The 25,527-nt window shown below is 44.2% G+C and overlaps 1 protein-coding gene and 1 pseudogene across 1 annotated transcript in view; one reads left to right on the top strand and one right to left on the bottom strand.

Annotated features, from left to right (window-relative positions):
• The window catches only part of BEND5 (BEN domain containing 5), a 1,022,542-nt gene that overhangs the window by 124,671 nt on the left and 872,344 nt on the right, over nucleotides 1-25,527 (bottom strand). The gene's annotated exons all lie outside the window — the stretch shown is intronic.
• Nucleotides 24,445-24,566, top strand: LOC136650764 (5S ribosomal RNA; annotated as a pseudogene).

The raw sequence follows: 25,527 nt of genomic DNA, 5'->3' as shown, positions 1-25,527 counted from the left end.
GCACTTATCAGAAAAGAGGCAAGAAGTTCCCTGATGCCTGGAGTGTGATCCTGTCATCATTACCTCCTAAGAGATACTTTGTGTATGCTGACACTGTTATACTCTAGAAATGGTAGAGATAGTCATTTCACAGCAACTACCTGCCAAGAGATTCAATTCTTTATCCCTTCAAAATCCTGCATCTGCCTATGTCTGCAGGCCCCTGTTTCAAAAGCTCAGCATTAGTTACTTTTATTATCAACTATACCTATATCTGTGGGGGGGGGGGTGCATGAGTGGGTTGAGGTTAGTTTGGGGGTTTTTGGACCTTATTTTGATAGCACTAGCTTTCTGCAAACTGGTTCTTTTCCTGATAAAAAAGTTAAAGTCTTCACTACAGACAATATGACAAAATAGGCTCAATTTAACAATTTAAAATAACCATAATAATATTATTATTACTACTCTAAAAGTCTACGCCCATTTTAGAATTGTAGGGTACGCTGACTCAGATGACCATTTTTACCCTGGGTGATAAATTTCTTGATTTTGTGATCAAAGTGGAACAGAAAAGAGAGAAAGCATGTAGAGAGAAAGAGAAATTCTCCCTTTAAAGAACCAAAGATAACATCCTGGAGGAGCTGCTTAAAGAGCTCAAAATGCATCAGATTCTTTCAAGGGTCAAACTACAGTAGATGCAATACTCAACATGTCAACATGACTGTTTCCCAGTGAAAACAGTTGTTAAGAGTCCAATCACGATCAAGACCATGGTACACAGAGGGAGGTTTAACCCCTTCCTCTCATGCTGGAATCACAAGATAAAACTTCTAAAACTTCTTTATAAACTTTCTATTGTGCATTGACTGTGCAGCATTCTTGATCAAATATTTTTGTCCAGTATAACTCAGGAATGGGAAGGTCCAGTGTGGCTTGACTCAAGTCAAGAGTCACCGCCTCCCTGCGACTCAACTCAAAATAGAGTCATAATGGAGGCACTTTCCGAGTTGCCCCTTCGCAACTCTAAAGGACTCAAGTTGAGCCGGCCCCCTTTAAGAAGCCAGCCAAAGAAAAATGGGGCAGCTGCCAAGCTTTGTGTGTGTGCGGAGAGTGGCAGTGCAGTGGGCAGCCACTGTTGCCCACTTGCAGCATCTGGCTGGTGGCCATGGCCTGCAGACCAAGGCACAACTTTTGCGCCATCATGTCGGGGCTTATGCTGACAGATCATGCAATCCAAAAGCATAAGTCCCAGATGGGCGGCCTGTATCTGAAATGTGCTACACCTTTTCATAAGCCAGTGGTAAAAGGGTTATCCTAGGGCTGGGAACTCAACTCAGATGACTCAGACTTGAGCAGTGAAAGCAGCGTTTTTCACTGACTCATTGACTCGTGAGTCACACGCATGGAAGACTTGGAAAAACACTCGAATCAGGACCCCTTGTGCCTTGGTCTGCAGGCCATGGCCACCAGCCAGATGCTGCAAGTGGGCAACAGTGGCTGGCCACTGCACTGCCACTGTCCATCCTGCACTGCCACTAGTAAGTCGCTAGAAAGGGGAAGATCATGGACAGTTCAGAGCAAGGAATGGACCAAGCCAGGAGTGATTCAAGAACGGGAAAACTCTGGCAGCAGCAGGGTATGCAAAGATCCTATACCCCCTTCCCAGCCCAGACCTGCTTCCAGAAGTCTCTTCAGAGTTATGCCAGCAAGAGAGCAGACACAAGCCTGAGAAGACCCACTGGAGGCCAGATGGCCTATGGAGAAGTAAGTAAAAAAAAGAGTTTTACGTACTTCTTTTGGGCTATCTCTTTGCCCTCTCACCATAGCATGCAGCATTGTGCAGGCTGACGGGAGATACAATTGGGCCCTAACTAAACTACTTAGAACTAAAACGCAAAGGATTGGCTCTATAAGCAGATGCTGACAAGCCATTTGTTGAGGATATTGTAGCTACAGACTGCCTGCATTGGCAGGGGGTTGGGCTCGATCTTGTAAGTCCCTTCCAACTCTATTATTCTATTAAATCTACAGTTTACTTCTGTGCTATCCTTAATGTGTCTCTTTGTGATTAGTGACTGGGAAGTGAAATCCTCAAATAGTAAAACTTCCAATGACAAAAGATGAAGCATATTAAGCAGATTGCACATTTTCTCTGTTTACTTAAAATGGGAAGGAGTCCCTGTTCCTAACAATCTCCTTCCCTCAGCAAAATTAATTTTAAAGTAAAAAAAAAATGAGGAAAGCAAAGATTACTGTGTGGAAAATATATCAATATTAGCAAGAAAGAGATTTGATTCTTTCTTTGCTTCAGGTCTGAGTCTTTTTAAAAATAAATAGACATTCTACTCAGATGTGAAAAGTCAAAATTTACATTTAAATTGAGGCAATTTGGACTCCACATCCCCTCAGTTCTTTCTCGAGTGCAGAACACAAAATGTGAGATCTCTCAGCTCTCCTAAATGGAAGGACAATAGGAGAGGTTTGCACTGTGGAAGCCTTTCACTAACTACGATATAGTTCAAACTGGCAAGCATAAGAGGTACCTAAATGATTCATGGGTTACTTAAAGATCATTTCCTGGCTTTTCAACAGCCTGTACATGATGCTGGAAACTTATGGATTACAGTTGTAGTAGCTTCACTGTACTCAAAAGCAAATTTCAGAACAAAGAGGGAGTACTGAAATCTGTGAACTCCCAGCAGACACATCACTTATTGCTTGACTGAGTACGCGACTCTTGTGAATGAAGAACAAGGCCCAAAATAGCAATTGAACCAGATCCTAGTGACAGGCCTGAGGAGATGGGGGGTGGTGGTTTGCAGGGGGCAAAATTCCCAGAGACTGTACTTCAAGGGGGGCTGGGCCATGACAAAATTAACTATACAGCCCCCAAAAAATTTATTACATGATAAATTTGGGTAACACAATCTCAGCCTATCCAGAGTTGTGTTTCCACTACAGCTTTAATCCACTTTCAGTATACTTCTATTACCTCAATGCATTTAGGAAGAGGGAAGTAATCAGGCATCTTGCCCCAGGCCCAATGCCGGCTCTCAGCAGCCCTGCCTAGTGAGGACAAATTCAAAGTTCTAAAATTCTGAATCTAGCTTGCAAGTTTCAAATCAAAAATGGTGAGCTTTCTATACTCTTAAGCCAGGATAGAAGTAGCCTTGTCAATGAATTCAATGACCGAGCATGCAGCTTCAATGGCCTCTTGTCCTCCTTCCTTTCTTTAGCAAATAAAGGCGCTGAGACGTCTTCTTCTCCCAGCCTGCCAAAAATGCTATGCTGTCAGTCGGCCGCTGAGTTTTATTACACCTTCTGAACCTTGTTTTTATTTGTGTACGTTATTAAGAAGACAGCGTTTCCAACCCTTCCAGGTGCCTGCAACCTTCATAAAACAAACAAGGCCTACAGACAGATGATGGCATGCTTCCCAGAACTGTGCCTTCAGCTGGAAAAGAAGAACAAGGTTACCTCATGTGCTGACTTTGAAAAGATGCAATGGATTCAACTGCTCCCTACTAGTCCATTCCTCCAAGTACAATAGGGAGGGGGAGGCAATGTGGTTGATGCCATAAGGGGAAAACAGCAAATGTTATTGCTTCATATAAAGTGCCTTTCACTTTCTCTCTAAACCTTAAATGAATCATTAATTTGTAGCTTTTGGACTGAAGGCCCAATCCTATTCAACTTTCCAGCCCCAATGGAGCCATGCCAATGGAGCATGACTGGAATCCTGCGGTGGGGTGGCAGTCATGGAGGACTCCTCAAGGTAAGATAACATTTGTTCTCTTACCTTAGGACTGCACTGCAGCTGCATCGGTGCTGCAAAATTGGATAGGATTGGGCCCTGAGTTTAGTAAATAGCGGTGCTTTTCCCCTCAGTGTAGAGTGGAATCATAGGAAGGAAACATCCCTGATTGACAGCTGTCAGCTCAACAGGGCTTGGTCTTTCCTTTCACCCAGCCACTCCTGTTTATTCTCAGTCCTGAGCAGGGAGAAAAAGAGCCCCATGTCTATGATAACTGATAGCAGCAAAGTGCAATTTTGTGGCTGTTTTCCTCTCTCCGGTTTGCAGAGAGAGAGACAGTAGTAGTCATAGTAGTAGTAGTAGTAGTAGTAGTAGTAGTAGTAGTAGTAGTAGTAGTAGTAAGCCACAGAAGAGAGTCCTTCACTACTTTACCACACCACCTGCTGAACAGGTGAAACAACAGCACAAACAGAGTGATTCGGCTGCCATTCTCAAAGTGGTTGGGTGGGTCTTTCTGGCCTTTTGTCTGTGAAGCTGTAACCCAGTGGTTTTCAAACTGTGGTGTCATGATGCCACAGCCTGAAAGCCCTGGACTCTTCTCCCTTAAGGGGCGGGGAGTGGGAGAAGACAGAGACGCGATGCCCAGCATTGCTCCTCTGATCTGGGCACAGGGGTGCGCTGCTACTCACTGCCACCTGCAGGAGCCTCCTGGGAGAGCCCAGCGCCAGCCTCAGCAGGGCTCCCCACGCAGTGCAGAGCCCTCCAGAAGGTGATCATGACCACTTCTGGTTTTGCGATCAAGAAACAGGAAATGGTCACAATCACCTTCTGGAGGGCTCTGTGCTGCGTGGGCAGCCCTGCTGAAGCCGGCACTGGGCTTCCTCGACCCCTGGGAAGCTCCTGCAGGCAGCGGTGAGTGGCAGCGTACCCCTGCACCCAGATCAGAGGTGCGATGCTGGGCATTGTGTCTCTGCCTTCCCCCCCACTCCCGCTGCCTGCAGCAAAGACTTAGTGGCTTTCAAAGTCTCCTGGAGAGTTTGATAACCACTGCTGTAACCAATAACGCTATTGCCTCTTTTCATCTCTAGACATTGGTCTCAGTCTTTTTCTCCACTTCACCACTTGTGCTCCCCGCTGTGGTCACAGAGGGAGTGTCCTATGAGTATGCATTTTTATTTAGCAGCAGAATGGTGGGAAGGAAAGATCGAACTACCAATAAAGTGCAGGCAGTGTGGCCTGACTGCACCAGCACAGGTTAGGATTGGGCTGCCAGAAAGGAAATGGAAGTTGATAAGAAGGCAGTCAGAAAAAGCAGTTCGAGGAGTATATTGCTTTAAAAAAACAACCAAAAGTACAGAAGTCAGGACACCAGACAAGGACATGGTTGGGACATTAAATGACACAGATGCAAGAAGATCACAGCAGGAGGACATAACAGAAAAGCAATGTGATGAACATTTTACATCAGCCCACAGAACCTTCCCTTTGGGGCTATCAGCTGTTAGCAGCTGCGGCGAAACAGTATGTGGTCCTGTTAATTCATTTTTCACAATATTTAATACGCATGTTGATTTAATTGTCTTTTAATATTCTTAATTTACCTTGATTCCATGGAACAGTGGGAGGATAGGTTGTCAATCACTCTGGCCCATTGGTAATTGAATTAAGACTGTATAGTACATAACTATCAACAACTTCTGAAGGCAGATAGAGGGTTTAACTCAGCGCAAGATTTAAAAACAGGTTTCAAACTCAAAACAGATCTTTTAAAAATAATCTATTTGATATTTAAAAAATAGCTAAAAACAGAAACCGCAGATAAAAAACTTTTTTTGATTGTTTTTCAACACCATGAACTTTTCTCCTGAAAAATCTTTTTGAGTTCCAAATATATTGAGACTCTAGAATTCAATAAACCTTCTAAACACTTTGTAAATGAGGGTCTTGCTCATTAGTTGTTCAATTGTAATTCTAATTAAGGGGGGCAGGAGTGATTCTTGATTTCTCCCCACCACCATCATTCTAGGCGCTCAGATTAAGTTTAAATTCTACCAGAATCTCTGTGCCCTTAGCAACTTTGTAACAGGTAAAATGTCAGGGCATGGAGCTTCATGACTCTAGCTCCATGCCACAAAAGATTCTCCTGCTGAGTTTCACTATATCATGCTGTACAGGACCCTTGACAGAAATAAAAGTTTGGCAACACTACTTGGTATTAATCACAGCTGGGACTAATTTTTCTGTCCTGGTTCATTGTTCAGAGTCTCACAGTAGCCTCTGCACAGCAAGGAAAGCACCCTCTAGTCTCAGGCTCCTGGGAAGCTGCCCTTCCATACCAAGAAACAGAGAACAAACTGAATCGTGCAACTTAATGCAAAATGTATTGTTCGCTGTTTCAATGTTTTTAAATTGTTTTCTTGATAGCTGCATTGAGGCATGGTGGTCATGTCAGAATATAAATTTTTAAAAAGGAATAAATGCATTTTGTCAGGGAAAGGTCTCTCGGGAGAAGGCAGGCTGACCAAGGGAGTAGTTTCTACTGGTTAGAACAGCCATTTTCAACCACTGTGCCGTGCCATACTAGTGTGCTGCGAGTGGTCCACAAGTGTGCCACCAGAATTTGGGGGAAGGTAATTTATTAGTAGGGCCAATGGGGGGTGTGAGCTCCCACTGTCTGCATGGTGCACCTTGTCAATTGTCAAAAACCTGATGGTGTGCCTTGACAATTTTATTGCCCTGCCAGTATGCCATGAGATGAAAAGCTGGGTTAGAACATGCACACCCCCTTCCTGCTTTTCCTTTACTGGAGCAGCAGCTTTTGCTGAGGGGGGAGGGGGAGAACCTTGACAGCTTGTATCCGCTGCCACCATTCCAGACTGCAGAGACCAGGCAGAGGAAGGCCATCTGTGGAAAAGCCTTCTCCAAGAGCACTGAATACAAGGGATTCTTATTAAAAATCAAATACGCCTGACAATTACAGGTGTGGCCCGGTATCCATGGGGGCAGTGGCATCACTAGGATTCACGTCACCCGGTGCGGGAGGCCTGCACGTCACCCCATGCAGTGGGCGGGACAACGCCCCAGGTGGGTGTGGTTATGTACCATCGCCCCGCCCCCACCGGTTTTTTGGCTGTACCTTTTGTTATAACACAGACATTTCAATGTGGTTTGTTTCATTCCATTCTACATGAAATTACGCATTGATTGATATATAACATGATGGCATTGTTCCTCCAAATTCTGATTTTAGTGATTTTGAAAACTTGTAGAGTCATACACAAACAAACACCCATGTCAACTTACTAACACCTTATTGCAGCAGTTCTCAAACTTTTAGCACTGGGACCCACTTTTTAGAATGACAATCTGTCCAATTGGTTGGCAACCTTCAGTCTCAAAAGACTATGGTATAAGCCTACAGCACCCAGTATTCCCAGGCAGTCTCCCATCCAAGTACTAACCAGGCCTGACCCTGCTTAGCTTCCAAGATCAGACAAGGACCCATTGGAAGTGATGTCATGGCCAGAAGTGACATCATCAAGCAAATAAAAATAAATAATTATAAATAATTAAATTAAAATAAAATAATTAAATAAGGGGGAGCCAGTCCTGTTCCACCAAGTGAATCTACTCTGAAGTACTATTTTGGTCAATGGGGCTTACTCTCAGGAAAGTGTGGGTAGGATTGCAGCCTGTAAGCCCAATCCTATGCATGTCTACTCTGAAGTAAGTCCCATAGTGGTCAATGGAGCTTACTCTGTAGTCTGCCTGCAAGAACAACCCCCCAAAAAGAATCAGTGAGCTCTTCAGCCCTCCCAGTGCCCAGTTTAAATTTCTTCTATTTCAGGCACATCAGAATAAAGACCCACCTGGCTTCACAAGTGCAAAATAGAAAACTTTCCCCTTAACATTCAAGCCTCTTTTTCATTCTTTTTAGGGTAGGGGCGGAGGCTGCCTTCTGGAGCAGCTCCATCTGATCAGGACCCTTCTGGTGTCCTCACATTCCCCTTTGCCTGGCCTGACCACCAGCCAAGGCACGTCTGCCTACTTGCGAGTAAACACGACTGTGACGCTGCTTTGCTTTCCATAGGGCTCCATAGACTGGGAGGGAGGCAGCTGGGAGGGAGGAACCTCCTTCTCCATGTTTTTGGGGGCTGCACTCATTGGATGAGGACTATTCTGACATCCTTGGAGCCTCTCAGCCTGCCTCAACTAAGGCAAGTCCACCTACTCAAGAGTAAAGGCGGCCACATGGCTTTGTTTCGGGCTCAGACTCGCAGCTGGGAGGGGGGGAGCTTCTTGAGTGTTTTTTGGGGGCTGCATTCATTGGAGCCGGACCATTCTGCTGTCATTGGATTCCTCTCAGCCTGCCCTTTACAACAGACTATGGCAAGTATGCCTGCTTGTGATTAATCGCACGATACGGCTCACTTTCACTTTCCATAGGGCTCCATGCATTTTTTCCTTCTGGTTTTTTGGCCATAACATTTGAACGAAAGGAGCAATTTCAATTCTGTTTTTTGCATTGCACTCCAATGGCCATTCCACATCCAACGGTGTATGGCATGATGCAGTAGCTCCTAACTCCATGAAGTTAGCGCGTCCTCCCCCAGGGCATGTCACCACCCTAGCACATCACCTGGTGCGGCCCACACCCCCTAGTGATGCCGGTGCATGGTGGTTACATTCTGGAACCCTCCACAGTTAAACTGAACCCATAGATACCCTCAGTGGCTTCTCTGACCCTCATAATGCCTTTTAAAGGCATTAAAAGCATCACTTCTGGTTTTCCTGAAAAACCAGAAGTGACTTTTTTCATGTTAACAGCTATTCTGAAGCCCACAGAGGTCATGGACGGATGCACACAACCTCTGCAGGGCTCAGAATAACCTCTAGAGGGTGCACAGAGAGCGTTGGGGGGGGGGGCTCTTGCACTCTCAGATACATGAAACTGCAGATACAGGAACTCCCCTGTACTTGTGAATGTGAACTAGGAAGACCAAGGGCAATATGTAACAAGTTAGTCTAAAGAGAATTAAACAATATGGGGAAGGAAAGTGGGTAATAAAAGTACAAACAGGCAGATGAAAAATGCCTGAGTTTGCCTGGAAAGCATAAAAAACACTATTTAGCTGCTATTTTTAGCTGCTATTTAGCTACTGAAAACCAGGTATTTAGCTGGCGCAAATCCGAGAAGTCTGGCATAATGCCAGGTGGGCCAGGAAGGGGGTTAGAATATGGCTGAGGTCTGCTTTGCCAATCTCACATCCTCTTGGGCCCAATCCGCCCCTGTTCCGCCCTTCCCACCCCAAAACGCCCCCTTCCCATCTCCAAAATACCCTCTCGCCACCCTCTGCCACCCACCGTGCCTTCTGGTGCAATCTTACCTGTTGGCACTGCTGAACGCAGCACCAACAGGACTTTGGGCTGGCACTGCCAACTCATGAGTTACTGCAAATGTGCTTTGCAACCCTTGGAACAGGTGTAGGGATAGCTGCGCCAGCTTGTGGACAAGTTAGAATTGCAATGTAAGAGTGATTCTGAAAGCAGAAACAATGATCCCTAACCCAAATTAAATACAGTGATTTAAAAATTAAGGACTCTGTTATTGTTAGTCACAGAAAAAGATCAATATGGTTCAGAAAAATAGTCGTTCTGCACTGTCAAATACTAACTAGTGGTATTCTCTAATGAAATGTGACAGTTTCTCTTGTCTAGCAATTGCAGTGAATATTTTTTGTCACAAATAGGATACTTCCTAGCCATTGCCTAAGGCCAACCCATGTTTGTACTATGAGAGGTCTTCCATTTGGGCTGGAAAAACAAACAGTGGAATCATTGCAACAGCAAAAGGGAAGCCTTCCATCGAATACAGCATTTTGGGTGATCAAGTGTTTGAAATAACAGTTCTCCTCCTTCCTGCAACATTTTGTATTATGTAAGCTATAAACTCCATTCCTAGATATCCCTCAGTATTTCAAAAGTGAAGGACTGAGAGGGGAATAAACATCATTTAACAGAATGTACAAGATGCACATTTAACTTCTGCGCAGGTAAAGTGAAAGTGTGGCACGATACTGGATGAATGCTTTGGGCACAACTCTATTTGGCCAACCCCTGATGCTGCCTCTCAAGAATATATGATCCAGCTCTTAGTTTATACCATGAATATTTTCTACATGCTTTTGAAGTTCAAACCACTTCTCTACTTATAGGTGAGATCTCTGTATCCACTGATTTAGTATCCACTGATTTACCAATGACAACAAGGTTCACCTTTAATTGCCTTGTAACAAGGAAAAAACAGAACCAAAATCCTATTTCCTACCTTTGTGCTGTTAAATAATTTTAATTATATTAGATTCCATTATTCATTCCATCTAGTGGTTGAATGCAGTATAGTGTCTGTACCGATGCATTCTGGGGCAACAACAGAAGAACAAGAAACCTAGAAGGGGACCTTTAAAGCTATTTTTCCACTCTTTTGGTATCCACTGAATTTTGTTTTTATTCACTAGGGGATAAACTAAACAGTTGTTTCTGCAACTAGTAGTGTCTCTTTGCTGCAAAAAAAATAAAAAAAAGTTGACCATTCAGGTACACTCTTACCTTCAACATACATTTTGCTTGTAATAAATTCTAAAGAAATATATAGAACAAAAGGGTAAGTAAGGGTAAGTAAGGGTAAGCTCAGCATAAAGCATGAGAGGATTCATTTAAACTGCCATTCCATATTTTTACTCCATATTATAAAAATAATTCCAGGAAAAACACCCACACCTGCACACCAATTACAAATGTAATAGTACTGAAGGAAAAGCTTTTCCCACTCAGATTTATAAAAGTTCAACAAATGCTTCCCCCCAGCTTAATTCTTAAAATGCCAAAACTCATCTTTCACCTGAACAGTTTATCTGAAAACAACTATAAGCAAAGGTGCAAGAGGTTAATGCAAGAAACAGAAAATTGGAGTTGCAGCCTGAAAACATAAAAAGGTCCCACTCCAGTCTAACATACACTAAAGATGGAGAACTCTTGCCATTGAAATTAAGTTGAAGTAAAGCATGTTACATTTTTTCTTTCCTAGATACAAACTCAGTTATGGGAAATGTGTTCAAGTTGGGATTGGAAGACAGGCACTTTGGCCCATGTATTGCCATCTGGTATTAAACCTTAAGCATTTAGTATTAAGAAGTTTAACCTTTATTTTTTTAAACAAGCACATTAGAAGTCTGACATATTGTTACCCGACACATTTGTTTTACACACCTACTTGGGCTAGGTTCATGTCCAGTGAGCATGACCCAGATCGGTCTTCTTCTTAGTCTGATGGCAAGGATGCATCAGGCCTTTGGAGGAAAAGAAAGTTGCTCTTCAGAGCAGTCACTCACCTCTACTTGGCTGGCTTGTTTGGGCACATTCCATGACCAATTGCACCTTGACTGGCCAGCAGGTTTGAATGTATAAACAAGACTATGAGAAGCTTGGTTATAAAAAGTTGGGTCACGGCCCCCTCGTTGTTACTCTTCAACCTGCTGCTGTTGCTGTTCCTCCTGACCCCACACAAATTGCTCAGCTACCTACTGGTGATATGTCAAGCACCCCATCCCTTCTGCTGCCCAAGAACTGCTGTGCCAGCAGGTAACCAGGAAAGGTATCAGACCACTCCCTTCTCTTTCCAGCCTTTCTCCCACACCATTTCTCTGGAAGCAACTGCATACCATAGCTCAAGGTAGCTGCTGAGCTACCTCTCAAGGAATGTGTCACCCAGGAAAGCAATCTGGACTCCCTGGCCTCATTTTCCTCCCTGGACCAGCTAGGGCTAGCCCTCCTGGATTTGCCTTTCAAACTCATGTCTTCATTTTTCCCCACCTATGAACCAGGACATTGCTACGTCTTGACAACCTAGTCATGTGAATACTGCAACACCCTTCCCAGTTATTGTATTCTTATCACAATAAAGGCTATCTATTGTTGTAGCCATATCCATGCCTTCCTTCATAGTTCATATCATTTCAATGAGCTGTGCCATGAGCTATGGTAGTTGGTTACTGTACATTCAATAGATTTCCCTTGTGTGCACAAGTTTCCAGTGGTGTACCAGCGAGAGTCAGCAGGTGCAAATACTCCTTGGGGTGGAACAGCGGGGGTGGTAGCACCACCCCCTCAGACGTACCACCTGGTTCCATGCTGCTGCCCCAGTGGTTGTGTCTGGAGGTCTTCTGAGGGCCGGAAAGGCTGTGTGTGACCTCTCTGGTCCTTAGTAGGTCACTGGAAGGCCTTAGAAAGGTACTTCTGTTTTGGGGGGAGAAACAGGAAGTACTTTACAGAGGCCTTAGAAGGCCTTCTGAGGGTTGGAGAGGACACACACAGCCTTAGCAGCCCCCAGAAGACATCCAGACACGACCAGTGGGAGGGGGGGCAGCATTTCCTTTGGTGGAATGTGGCATTTCCAGGCTCACCCCAGGGTGGCACAGGGGCCAGAATTGCCACTGCAAGTTTCACATGTCTTAAGAGAATGCATGATAATAATGTGCAAGCATAGTATGGAGTGTACACATCCACACTGCCTCTCCACTACTTCTCCACTTTTCAAGAGGACAGCAGTTATAAGCAAATGTAGCACTCTTTTTGGGGGGGAAAAAGTCTTGCGAGCATTCCCTACTTTACTTTTAATTGTGGATCTCAATCACAACTGAGCCTGAGGTAGCTCACTGATGCCTAGTTAAAGAGGAATGAAGACTGAGGGTGGAGACAGGCACTGCCTTCCAGTTAGTTCTACAGAACTCCTTACCCAATGGCAAGCCAAAATATTTCATGTTGAGTCCAGCTGCATCCTGGTCCCAACCAGTATCTAGCTCCTTTAGGCCTGTGTGCATACTACACGTCCACTGTCATTGTATTACCCCATCGTTCCCGTAAATAACATGATCCTCCATGACAACAGTGCGAATTAGTCTATGACCCAGACACAACAATTCTTGGTCATGCACATTGATGCATACTCAGACTTATGCACAACAACAATCTGCTTGCTCTCCCCATGCTGTGGAAAGCCTTCTGCAACATCGCAGCAGTCGTGCAATCCAGATGTGGAATCGTTCCTTCAGTACCTCACAGGTTAGGTCTTGCAGCAAAAGAGCTCTGAAGAAGTCCAAATCAAAGCAGTGAACAACTCATTCCTTTTAAGTTATATGCTTCATTTTTCTGCCCTGTCTTGATGTCTTGAGCAAACAAAACAAACAGGAACTTGGGCTACTGTCAAGAACTTAACTTCACCTCGCCTGTATCTGGTTTCAGCTCCTATCCCCAATCCTGTGGCTCTTTTGTTCTTTTTCTGGCCCATAGATTCACCCACCTAGTTAATGACCCATTTGCTGATTGATTTTTCAACATGTCCTCTGGCTTGTTCCTGCACATTCATTCTAACCTTTATCAGTTCAGCATCTGATCTAAACTAGCTCTGATCCCACACTGAGCATACACTGCCACAATCCGCTTACCCAAAATACGAATCCTGACAGTCATATGGGATCAGTTGTCAGGGTAAGCACAATGTGATAAATGCTGTGCTGCTGGCACACACTTTAAAAACAGCTACTGTAGCACCCTGCTGGTTTTATTAGTAGCTACCCAAGTCCTTGTAAATGTCATTGATTCGTATATAAAGCTATGGCATTTTGGTCTTTTAAAGTGTAAAAGAGATTCATGTGCACTGACGTTCAACCCTTCCTTCCATTAATGTAAAAAATAAATCTAAGCTCAGATGGAAAAGAAAGTTTTGGGGGTTGTTTTCTTTGTTTGTGTCTGTTTCCTTTGTTAACTTTCTGGAACATAATGCTTCTCTTCCCCCACCCTCATTGTGTTATCTATCTTTTCCCTTTCTGTTTTGTCTTAAGGCTTTGCATCTTGCGATCTTTATCTCCGTGATTAAAGTGTAACACTTTATTGAACTCTTTGCATCAAACCCAAGATCTGCAATGCAGGATTTTACATAATGCTCCGCTTCTCCTCACAGTTTTCCTACTAGTAGTAACCCAACTGAAATAACTCCAGATCCAACATTGCTGGCAATGCACATTTGTGGGACAAATGTAGGACAAATTTGTGGGACAAATGTGAGGCATTTGTGATTAACAAAAAGAGGCAGTAGACTAGGGAAGAAAAACATAAAGAACTCCACAGATTAAAGATATGGAACCATTGTACGTACAAAGTGCAGCTTTCACAAGGAAGTACTCTCCAACAAGGGCAATTTTGGAAAAAGGAAGGGGAGAAAGAATATGCTACAGCATTTCCAACCACATCTTCAACCATTTCCCAAAACAAAAAGGTCAAGGGGCAGAAGCAATTGGAAAGTGCCAACATTTTCTTTTTCTAGACATTGACATTCTAGATAAGATCTTTGGGGGAAATGGATAAGGATCAATTGATCTGCCAGGTGGGCATGTGAGAGTCTGCATTTAAACTTAAGCCTATTTGACTTCATGATTGAAGCTGGAGGTCTGATTGACACCTAACCCATGGGGTCCATGTTATCTCAGGAGGACCATGACTCATGGTCCTTTTGAGGGTCAAGAAATCTTTCGCTGGGCCAAACAGCATGGTTGTAAACACCCTGATGAGCTTCACACTTCTTACTGCTGGAGTGGTATACAATGGTAAAAAAGCCTGAGCTGTTCAGATATTAGCCCTATTCTTTGCTAGCAATAATTTTTTGCAAGTGATGTTAATCACTTGCCTTATTTCAAGGAAGTTTGTTGTTTAGAACTTTTCTACTGCTTCTCTTTCTATAGCTGATTTAACATCCTTTTTAGTTTCCCTGTTCCCTTGTTCTGCCTGTGTAACATTGCTTGCAGTTTTCTTGATATTAAAAAGAATTCAGAAAACTCTGTTCTGTATGGACAATGATGGACCTCCCCAGCCCCAAAGGTCCATGTTGGCAACCCCAGCAGGCTGGTGCCACCTCCCCCCCCCCACACAAATCCCCCCACTCAGCTATGGCTCACAGAGCCTCATACAACCCCAGACTGCATTGGGGAAGCTTTCAGAAAAACAGAAGTACTGTTTCGGACCCCATCTGGAACCTCAGAGAGGCTTCCGCAGACTCCTAAAGGCTCGCACCTGGGGCATTTGCCCCATCAAATATAATGGGAGGTCCACCACTGTGTGTGGGAGTAACCGATTCCTTCCACACAGCTAACCATGAGGAGCTAACCATTTGGGCCTCTTCAGTCTAGAAAAGAAACGCCTGAGGGGGGACATGATTGAGACACAAAATTATGCAGGGGATGGACAGAGTGGATAGGGAGATGCTCTTTACACTCTCACATAACACCAGAACCCGGGGACATCCACTAAAATTGAGTGTTGGGAGAGATAGAACAGACAAAAGAAAATATTTCTTTACTCAGCGTATGGTCGGTCTGCGGAACTCGGCCTGGATGCCTTTAAAAGGGGATTGGACAAGTTTCTGGAGGAAAAATCCATTACGGGGTACAAGCCATGATGTGTATGCGCAACCTCCTGATTTTAGAAATGGGTTATGTCAGAATGCCAGATGCAAGGGAGGGCACCAGGATGAGGTCTCTTGTTATCTGGTGTGCTCCCTGGGGCATTTGGTGGGCCGCTGTGAGATACAGGAAGCTGGACTAGATGGGCCTATGGCCTGATCCAGTGGGGCTGTTCTTATGTTCTTATGAGAGGAGAGTGGTGGGGAGACACTTGAGCCTCACTCTCCTCGCCTCCACCTCCTCTTCAGGAAGGGTAAAGCTCATCCAGGAACAGTCACAGATATGCAGCACTGCCGGCAATTGCAGCAGCAGTGGTAATGGTGGGCAGGCAAGCAGGCAGGTGGAATGGCACCCCTAGTGGTAGGAGGCAGAAGCATCTCATACCATCCGGTGCCTGCTGCCTGAGTGGAGGTGCCTCACTCATCCTCATAGACAGACTAGTCCTGAACCGAAGGCAAGATGCATCAAATTACCATAAGACAAAATCAGGCCCTTTTATTACCACAGAAGGCATGCACATGGTAAGAATCACCGCTTTACATGTGAAAAAAGTAAAGCAGAGAAGAGGCCATTGTGGTTAAGTGTTATTGTTACAACTCTTATACAAGGTATATAATGAATCATCTGCAGAGGTGTTTATTTCTGGTGAATAAGATAGGGTTACAGCCAAAATCTTACTGAACACAATGGGCTTACTTCTGAGTAAGGTAAATAACACATTTTTCAAACACTTCTAATCATTTGGCATTGTTACTGCTGTTTTAAAAGCTTCTTTTCTGAAGGACTTTTTTTTTTTTAATTTCAAGAAAGATTTTAGAGACAGCACTCCAAGCTTCCATTCTTACTCATGTGAGTTCTACTCTTTACATTTGCTATTTATTTTGCATTTGCTCTTTACTCTTAAATGCTTTCGCTGGAAGGAAGCAGAATATCCCCCCACCACCACCCACCCTCAGTACACCAGGGTATGTTTGCTGTCAGGAAAACAGAACATTGCTACTTTCCATAGAAAAACTTGGTCCATGTCAGATGGAATGCCAAATATAATTAGACTTCCCCTATGAATTACATTTTTTAAACTCATGTTTTCATATCAACAGGTACGCTACAGAGAGGCTGGCAAGGGAGAGCCAGGGAAACATGTGGTACTTTGGAGCAGAAACACTGTAAAATCAGATGATCCAGGATAGAAGTCTACTTGCACAGTTTTGGCTATTGGTACCTCTTTAAAAATCCGTCCAGCTACTTTGGAGAAAGTAATTTGAGAACAGCAGCCCTTGCTAAACTGAAATAACCTATTCCCATAGAATCACATATTATATTTGAAATGGACCCATTGGATGATCTATTGTAGTCTTGCCCTGAAGCCAAATGTCCTATAGCCAAAACATCCATGACAGATGCCTGTCCAAAGTTTTCTTACAATCTCCAAGGAAAGAAATTCTACAATCACTGCACCAAGGCAGTGCAGTGTATTTACAAGGCAGTGCAGTGTAGAAAGCTGTTCTTAGTGCTTTATCAAAAACCATCTTTAAAAGGAGCCTATATAAACAGAGTAATCTGTGCAATTCATTCATCACAAAAGCTATACAGTTAAAATTTAAACATCTAATCAAAACAAAATTACACAATCTATTTTGGTATAGTCTAACATGGGGGTGTTTGACTTGAATGCTTGACTCAAGCATTATCGCAACCATTTAATTAAGACAAAGATTTGAAACGAGAAAGCCAGAAGCCTAATCTAATTGCTTAAAATGGCCACCAGCCTAATTGTAAATGGTTGCTGTCCAGCATTTACTTCCATGATCTGTCTTCCAAATATATATCAGTGGCAGATAATTGGACAATTAAAAAAAAAAACTTTTCAAAGGTATTCAGGCATCTTGTCCATGAGAGTTGAAACTTAGAAGTGTGCATTTTTCTAAAGCCATTGTCCCATAGCTTGTTCTTTTAAAAACCACCAGCAGTGGTGTGCACCAAAAGATGATAAATTCAAACACTTGCTTCACAGTGACAGCTTAGAAATTTAGAATTGGATGGAAAACTTCTGATTGGTTCCTGAGAGCACAATCCTAACCCACGATGGAAGAGGCAGGCCAACTGGTCTGCGCTGTATCTAGCACTGGTTTGATGCAGTGAGTAACACTGCTTGAGCTGGGGACAGGGATTAGGATCTGCCTGTGCTGTCGCAGCTAATCCCAACCCCCTTCTGAGTTTGATCCGTTCATGGAGACTGGACATGTTCATGGAGGCTGGGAGCCAGCATAAGGGACTTGTATTGGTTTGGTGGGGGAGAGGGTTGGATTGCACTGTGAGTTGGTTGGCAACCTTCAGTCTCGAAAGACTATGGTATAAGCCTACAGCAGCCAGTATTCCCAGGTGGTCTCCCATCCAAGTACTAACCAGGCCTGACTCTGCTTAGCTTCCAAGGTCATCGGGCATCTGCAGGGTAACAGTTGCTTTTCATTTGCTTCCAAATGAGTTAGGAAGACCTCAAGTTTACAAAGGCAGGAGAGATCTGTAAACCATAAGGGTGAATTCTTTTCAACAGTACAAAAAAAATCTAGCACAAATAGAATTGAGAAACAATGAAATGGCTTAAGATTAAAGCAAACTATTTCACAATTCCAAATACTTCATCACAACATAAAAAGGCAAAGAGCAAGGGAATTTTACTGGGGGAAAATTATGCAGAATTTCCACAAGTTAAGAAAAGTCTAACTGTGCCAGACAGTGACAACAGATAAAACCCTAAATAATACCCTCAAACCCTGATTTGAGGCTTGTGATAAGATCTGGAAAAATTAAGGGTGCAATCTTATTCATCTTTTCAGCACTGATGCAGCTGCAATGCAGCCCCGGAGTAAGGCAATAAACATTCTCTTACCTTAAGGAGGCCTCTATGATTCTCCACCCCCCACCATAGGATGCCACACATTCCCTGCATTGGCACAGGAAAGATGGATAGGACTGGACCCTAAGTCTAGAAATAGTAAACAACTTCATAGAAGCATAATCACTTACTAGCAGCCCTATTGTATGCTTGAGCTTATGCCGACAGATCTCGCAACCCAACAGCATAAGCTCCGTTCCGGGCAGTCTGGTCATACTCCCCCCACCACCACCACCATAGCATGCAGCACACGCTCCATCATGTGAATAGGGCTGGTGGGGCAGAGGATCGGGCCATAAGGTGGCAAACAGATAAAAACAAATACAGTGTAAACAAAAATATGAGAAAGAGCTTAAAAACCCTTCCACATTTCAATCATTTACAAAATGCTGTCACTAATTGCACAGCAAAAGATTCTGTCTTTGTATGATATTGTTTGCTTGAAAAGGTGCTTGAATGTAAATTTCTGTGCTCACAGTTAGTGATTGGCTTCCATGGGATTTTGTACCAGCAGGCTGCAGGGCAAGAAGGCTCTGCACTATTTGCTTCCATATCTACAGTTCCATCACAGGCACAATATTCAAAGTGCCAGTAACATCTGCAAGGATCCATGGGATAAGAGTGTTATGATCCAATCTTCTCCTGCAGGACAGCCAGACACCATGGCATGACAGAGAGTAAGTAAACAAAATTATTACTTATCTACTCCATCATGTCTCCAGAACCACTGGAGACCAGCCAGTGGTCTCCAGTGGTTCTGCTCAGATCTCTGCCAGCTCTTTGGCTGGCACAAGTCCAAGTGGATCAAAGAGGGCATGCTGAGGCTAGGTGGGGGATATAGGATTTCGGTGGCACCATTGCCTTCCCCTGACATGCTTCCTGGAATCCCCCATTCCAATCTTCCCCTCCCCTTCCTGCCCACAGCTCACACCCTGAACCAACTCACATTGTTCAGTGGTGGCTGGATTCTCCAGTGGTGCACGTGTGCAGACACCAGTCTTTCATGCTGGTGGCCTCACTGTGCATGTTGTCACTGCAGCCACAGTGCTGATTGAGTGGGCCTTTGCTTTTGGTACACTCATTCCATCAGCAGAAGGTGCCTACAGGATTGGGCTGCCAGTCACTTCAGAAAATAGATGACCTAATCAATAACCGTCCAGGAGACGGCCGAGCTGTGGAACCCAGGCGCCCGCCGTGTGCCAGCCCAGCTCCAGCTGGTGTTGGGCTAGATCCAGCAGAAGCCCTGCAGTAAGCCCAGCAAATGTGCCTTATGGCATGTTTGTGACTGTGGTCCGCAGTGCGGACGCTTTTATTTCAGTACCGAAAACAATGAAGTGGCGCAAGAATCAGTACTAAGGGAACAGGGCATATCCCCCATTCTCTTCTCTGCAAATAATGTATTCATCAATGATAGGAATGATTACTTATTATGCCCTGTCTCTAAAAACAGACACAATTCAAATTAATCCTAGTAGCTTGATCTCCAATTATGCCCTTTTGCAGGTTCTGAGGGGAGTTGGGGCAAATCGTTCATCTGAGGCCCCTTCCATCTTTTTTTCAGTTGAACTGTACTATTTCCATGATCCTATTTTCTAACAGTCACTGCACCATTAGTGTAGTGTAATGAGCTGGGCTTGACAACACCTTCATCTAGTCTTCAGTAGAGCCCCTCCTCTCCCTTCCCTTGAATGCAGTAATACACAAGATATTTAATATGTGTCACATACTAGATAACATATCTGTTCATTCCCACCACCACCCTCCAAGCCAAAGGGACAGCTCTTCTCCAATTACAAGCCTACATTCTACATCCTCCCCAGCTGAGTGATTTTAAACAGTGGCTCACGTTTGCTGTACAAGCCACGGGGCACAGTGGAATTCTTCTCACTGTTCTCTTTGCTCCACCTCTATATCTTGCTCATTCCACACATACAGAGAGAGAGACAGAGAGAGAGAGTATGGTGGGAGTCACTGCACATCTGTACAAAGGACAAGTGGAAGAATGCAATGACAGCTCTTTGAAGGAATGAATCAAAGTGCAAATTAACAAACACCAAATTTGCTGTAAACATTAAATACTTCAGACACAAAATCTTCTGCGCCATACCAGCGCGCTTTCGGCATTATCTATTCACAGCAGCTCTTCTCCTCCTGAGGGTCATAAACACAGAGAGACAGAGCCAGGGAGAGGGGGGCAGGGTGGAGGAAATACTCTCGTTGAAATTCAACTCACAGCAAAAGCAATTTCCGAGTGTGCAAAGTGCTGTCAGCAGGCCTGATGTTTGTGTATGAAATATAGACAATATGACTGGCCCATCGGCAGCCACTGTCAGCCTGATGGATGGCTCCTGAAAGGAAGTAAAGCGACTGCCGTTAGGGCCCAGTCTATCAGTCTCTTGAAGGAGATTCAGGGGCTTAATAGGGGGAAAACTTTCTACTAATCGGACAAAATTTCCAGCTGCGATCGCCAAGAAAATAAAAAGGGATGGGAATGAAAGACCTGAGCTGGAAACACAATGCAAGGAGGAAGAAAGCCAGACTCTCTTGCTTGGTTTCCCCTGTCCTCTGCCTTCCAGGTTCCTTGAAATATCCTTGTGTACATTGAGGGCATATTGTATGCTATGTTTTTGATGTTGTATGACCCCAGCCTGTTTTCTTCTCCCTATATTTCTTGGAGATAGCCAGATATGTTATTTTCTTTCTTTTTTTAATTGGGGTACATAAATCTGATCCCTGTCTGCCAATGCACTTTGTTGAGGTGACTAGCCAGAGCTAAGCCAGTGCCAACAACAACATTGTACTAAATGTGCTTTTTCCAAGTCTCGAAATAAATTCATGTACATTATATTAGGTTTCCTTACAATAGCCCCAGAAGGTAGGGCTATGTCTGCCATCATCCTCTCACAGTAGTACTGAGGTGAAGGACACACTGAAGGACACACTGGTGTCTGGTCTGCCACCAGACAAAGGCCCACTGGAAGGCCACACCCTCTCCCCCAGAATAACACCATAGTGAGGGGAAGACGAGCCTGGCTCAGTCATTAGTCAGGGCAGGAATTATAGAGAGCTTACTTCTGCCTCCTCTTTGTAAGAAAGAACTTTGCTCCAACTGCCCGGACCTGCACCAGCCAAGGGAAGGTATCTTTGCCACCAACCCCAGGACTTAATAATAGTAAGCTCAGTGGCAAGGAAAGATCAGCATGACCCAAACGGACTGTGCACTGCATGCTGGTTAACAACTCACCACATGTAGTTTTAGGGCTGCCAAACTGCATGGATGGGAACTTGAGTCAGGTGACTTAAGTCTGAGTCACAAAAATACGTGTTTTTTGCTTTTACACTCAAGTCAGCCATGTTGATGACTAGGGCATGGACTCAGTCCCCAAGCATGCAGACGAGTCTGTCTGTGTCTGGGTGTGCTTGCTTACCTTTCTCGCTGCGTGAAAGACCTTGTGGGGGCCATCATTCTGCCCAGGTGAGCAGCAGGGAAGTTCCAGCCAGGAGGCAGGGTGGGGTTAATGTTTTGCTTTTGCATTGAGCAAAAGTGGGGGGGGGGGGGCAGGAGGCGGGAGCAGGCTCTCTTGTCTATCCAGTTTTGCCACAGTGGCAGGGCCTCTGAAAGGAATTTTATCAGGGGGTACAAAGTTTCTTTTGGGCCTCTTCCCAAAGAGGGAAGGGATGAAACAGAGTGGGGGTGGCAATGGGGGTGGGCAGGATGGGGGCAAACCAGGAAAGGGGAATGTGGCAACAGCCAGAATAGTCTTTGGAGCCCAGGTCTATCAGTCTTCCCAATGCAGAGCTCGGATTTATCTGCCGGTGCAATGTTGGTAGCTAGATATAGTAATACAGAAAACCAAACACACTCCTAAGTCTCTGTAAAATATTTCAAATATAGAAAATCATTGTAGGAGATGTGTTTTTAGGCTTACACTAGAATGGAAAGTGTCCTTTGTACACCAAAACCGACTTCTGTAGCAGCTGCAGTGCTGCAGCTGTGTCACTGAATTCCTATACTCTCCTTCATGGGTAAAGGATTCACAAGCCAAAGAGCTACTGTAGCAGGTCAGTTTCTTCCCAGATGTGACACTGTTAAGGAATGTATGCATTCCTGGGCCTGGTGTGTATGGCTTGTGGCAGTAGTCACTGTCACATGCCCCCAGCATTCCGCTTGGGCAGTGAGTCTGGGTGTGATTGGAAACTGTAAGATCCTAGGAAATTTCTAGGTCCCCTGCTTTGGCTCCTGGGCCCCCCTTCTGACTCTGGGTCCACGTACAAATTACCCCGTTTACCCCCCTCTCCTAGGCCCTGCACAGCAGCAATACCTGTGGGCCATAAAGACTGGTAGGGTGCAATACAAGAGAGCAGGAAAGATCTCTTGAGGGTGACCCTGTCTGATCCAGAGATGTACTGGTGAAGTCATAGTTTTATGCTGTACATGTTAACTAAGTTTTATGTCCATGGATACTTCGCTATTATGAACTCAATACAAATATTTGAATATAATGGAAACCCATTAAGTGTGAATCGCACATTACATGCTTCTGGTTTTTAAAATAAATAAAAAAACGTATATAGCAATGAACTATGCACTCAGCACTGAGCAAAGTATACATAGATAGGAGCATGGTTTCTTACATTCTCAAATTCATATTAAAGACTACCTTCAATCAGAGGTAAGGCCAGTTTTCCCCCTCTGGATTGCTGTAGATTTATCATCTTTCATATAAATCTGATGAGGAGGATGATTTATGATGTAAATGACATGACATCACTCTCAAAAGACAAATGAATGCAGAGTATATGGAGCCAAAATTTCACAGACTTTGTACACAGTATTTGACAAACTTCTGTGCTCCATACAGCTATTCTCCATATTGTCTACATGGGAAATCGAATAAATAAATAAGTAAATAAATAAGCATCACTAACACACACACAGGGGACAAAATCCAACTGCAAACAAGCCATTTATTTTAAGACTTCAGTGCTGAAGAAATTCCCAATCAAAAATAGAAGGAATGATTTTTAAGGGTGGCAAGGGAGATATTTTGGAGAAGCAAGGATAATTTAAAACAGAATATGCTTTTTTGATGAGGCTTCCAAAATGAAAGACTCCTGAAAAAGGTAATTTACATACAGACAGAGCTGTCAGGCGAGTTGCTGGCAGATAGAATGATAACAATTCATTTGGTAACAACTCCCTTGTTAAGAAAATAGCAGTATCCAGGGGCTTTATTTGCTTGCCACAAATGAAGGTTCCCTAAGCAGATTTTGGATGAGAAAACACTTCTTTTCTATGGGACATATTTGTTTTTGCAACAGTCTATAATTGTTATGACCCTTTGCTTCAACGTAATATAGAATATCTTGAAAGCTTTCTAGACCTGAGTAACTGACTAAATGTGGGGGCAATCAATGAGTGGAGGAAGGTGCAGGCCCAACCACCAAATATTGATTTGCTCTTCTTTGCAGAAGTTGTGTGCATGCAAGCTCTGTGCAGACTAATGAGTGAATCAATGAGGGAAGGTAGGGCCAGAGGGTACAATCCCATTCCCTCCTTGCATATATTGTTCAGGATTGGGCTAATAGTCTCCACAGGGCTTTAGTGACTCTAAAGTAGGAAGGAGAGCGTGCAAGCTAAGGGATGCTAACAAGGGATCTTGGGGATGCTAATGCGAAAAAGGGATGCTTATAAGGAATGCTAAGAAGGGATCTAAGGGGTGCTAAGAAGAAAAAAGGAAAGCATTTGAACCAAGTTCAGAAGATGCTTTAGGGAGGGTAAACCATGGAAGCAAAAAAAAATCAATGAACAATACAGGTTGTGCCTTTTTACAGGTTGTGCCTTGTTCTGGAACCCCCAGTGGATTAAAAAAAAAATCAGTGGATACCAAATCAGTGGAAAAATAGCTTTAAAGACCCACTTCCAGATTTCTTGCTCCTCCATTGTCACCTCCGAATGCATTGGTATAGATATTATACCCAGGGATGGGCAAGTCAGGTGCGGCTTAACTCGATTGAGTCATGAGTCTCCACCCTGAGACTCAACTCAAAAACAAGTCATAACGGAGGTACTTTCCAAGTCGCCCAGAACGTTTTCACAAGTCTTGAGTAGTTCCCTTTGACACCTGCAAACTTGTCTCAGACCCCTTCTCTCCCTCCAAAGCAAGAACCTATAGCAACCACCAATACAGAGTAACAGAGAGGGAGGGGGGTAGAAAGAAACGAAGACAGGAAAAGGCATGAATTTAGGGAAATGCTTAAAACTTACTGCTTTGCTAATCTTATCAATAGCAAACCTTTTTGCTGACGCAGCGACTGTTACCCTGCACATGTCCGATCTCGTCTGATCTCGGAAGCTAAGCAGGGTCAGGCCTGGTTAGTACTTGGATGGGAGACCGCTTGGGAATACCAGGTGCTGTAGGCTTATACCATAGTCTTTCGAGACTGAAGGTTGCCAACCATTCTATAAACAGCACTGCTATAAACCAACTCTGGTTGCTATAAACCAACTCTGCTTTATCCCATGGAGGAGTTTTGGCTGCTTGAGGTCTCCTCAAGGTAAGGGGACATTTGCCCCATTGCCCCAGGGTAAGCCCCAGCAGCTTCTGGGTCAACGCAGATCTGCACAAACTCTACAGCTGGAGAAAGTCTGAGTTGCAGGTCGATCAGGCCTAGGAAGGGGGTTTGGATGCAGTGTGCACTGCTGCTGCTGAACCTGCCCCCTCCTGGATTTTATCTGCCCATCTCCAGCCCCCTTGCCACCCTGTCCTGCTCTCCCCGCTGCACTCCACCCCCTCCCTGCCTTTTCCCATGTGCTCCACCTTCCCACCCCACCCCCGGCACCATCTAAGTTCCTCTGCACATGTGGGAATGCTCTGGCCTTCCTGCTGGCACACTGACAGCATGTGCTGGTATCCAGCATTATATGGCTGCTTTCCATCAGCTGGCAGCAGCAGAACACACATTCTGTGGGCATGGTAGCCCAATAGGATCAGGCTGATAAACACATAAGAACTCTTCTGGAACATGCCACATGTATTTTGACCTTTACATGATCCTCCAAACCATGATTTGGAAAATTAGGAATGTGCTGTGGGCTTGCACAATATCTCCTCCCATTCCAATTCGCTCCTTCATTTCTTGATTTCCAATACTATTTTGTTTCATTCTGTAAAAATGCAGGAGTAGGAAATAAACGTGTGCTGGTTTTGCCACCTCAAAAATAAATACCTGAATCACACATTAGGCATTGTTGGAACTCCTGAAAAAACTGAGAGGAGCATTCATTTTATGGCCTAGCGTTAACCCAAATAGTTGAAGCATGGTGATTTGGAAGCTTTGTGGCCAAACCTGTGTATGATTTGGATGAAAGGGATTTTCTAGGC

Source organism: Tiliqua scincoides, chromosome 4 (genome assembly GCF_035046505.1).
Source record: "Tiliqua scincoides isolate rTilSci1 chromosome 4, rTilSci1.hap2, whole genome shotgun sequence".
Classification (NCBI taxonomy): domain Eukaryota; kingdom Metazoa; phylum Chordata; class Lepidosauria; order Squamata; family Scincidae; genus Tiliqua; species Tiliqua scincoides.
The sequence above is the reverse complement of the archived record's forward strand: the minus strand, read 5'-3'. Positions and strand labels throughout refer to the sequence as shown.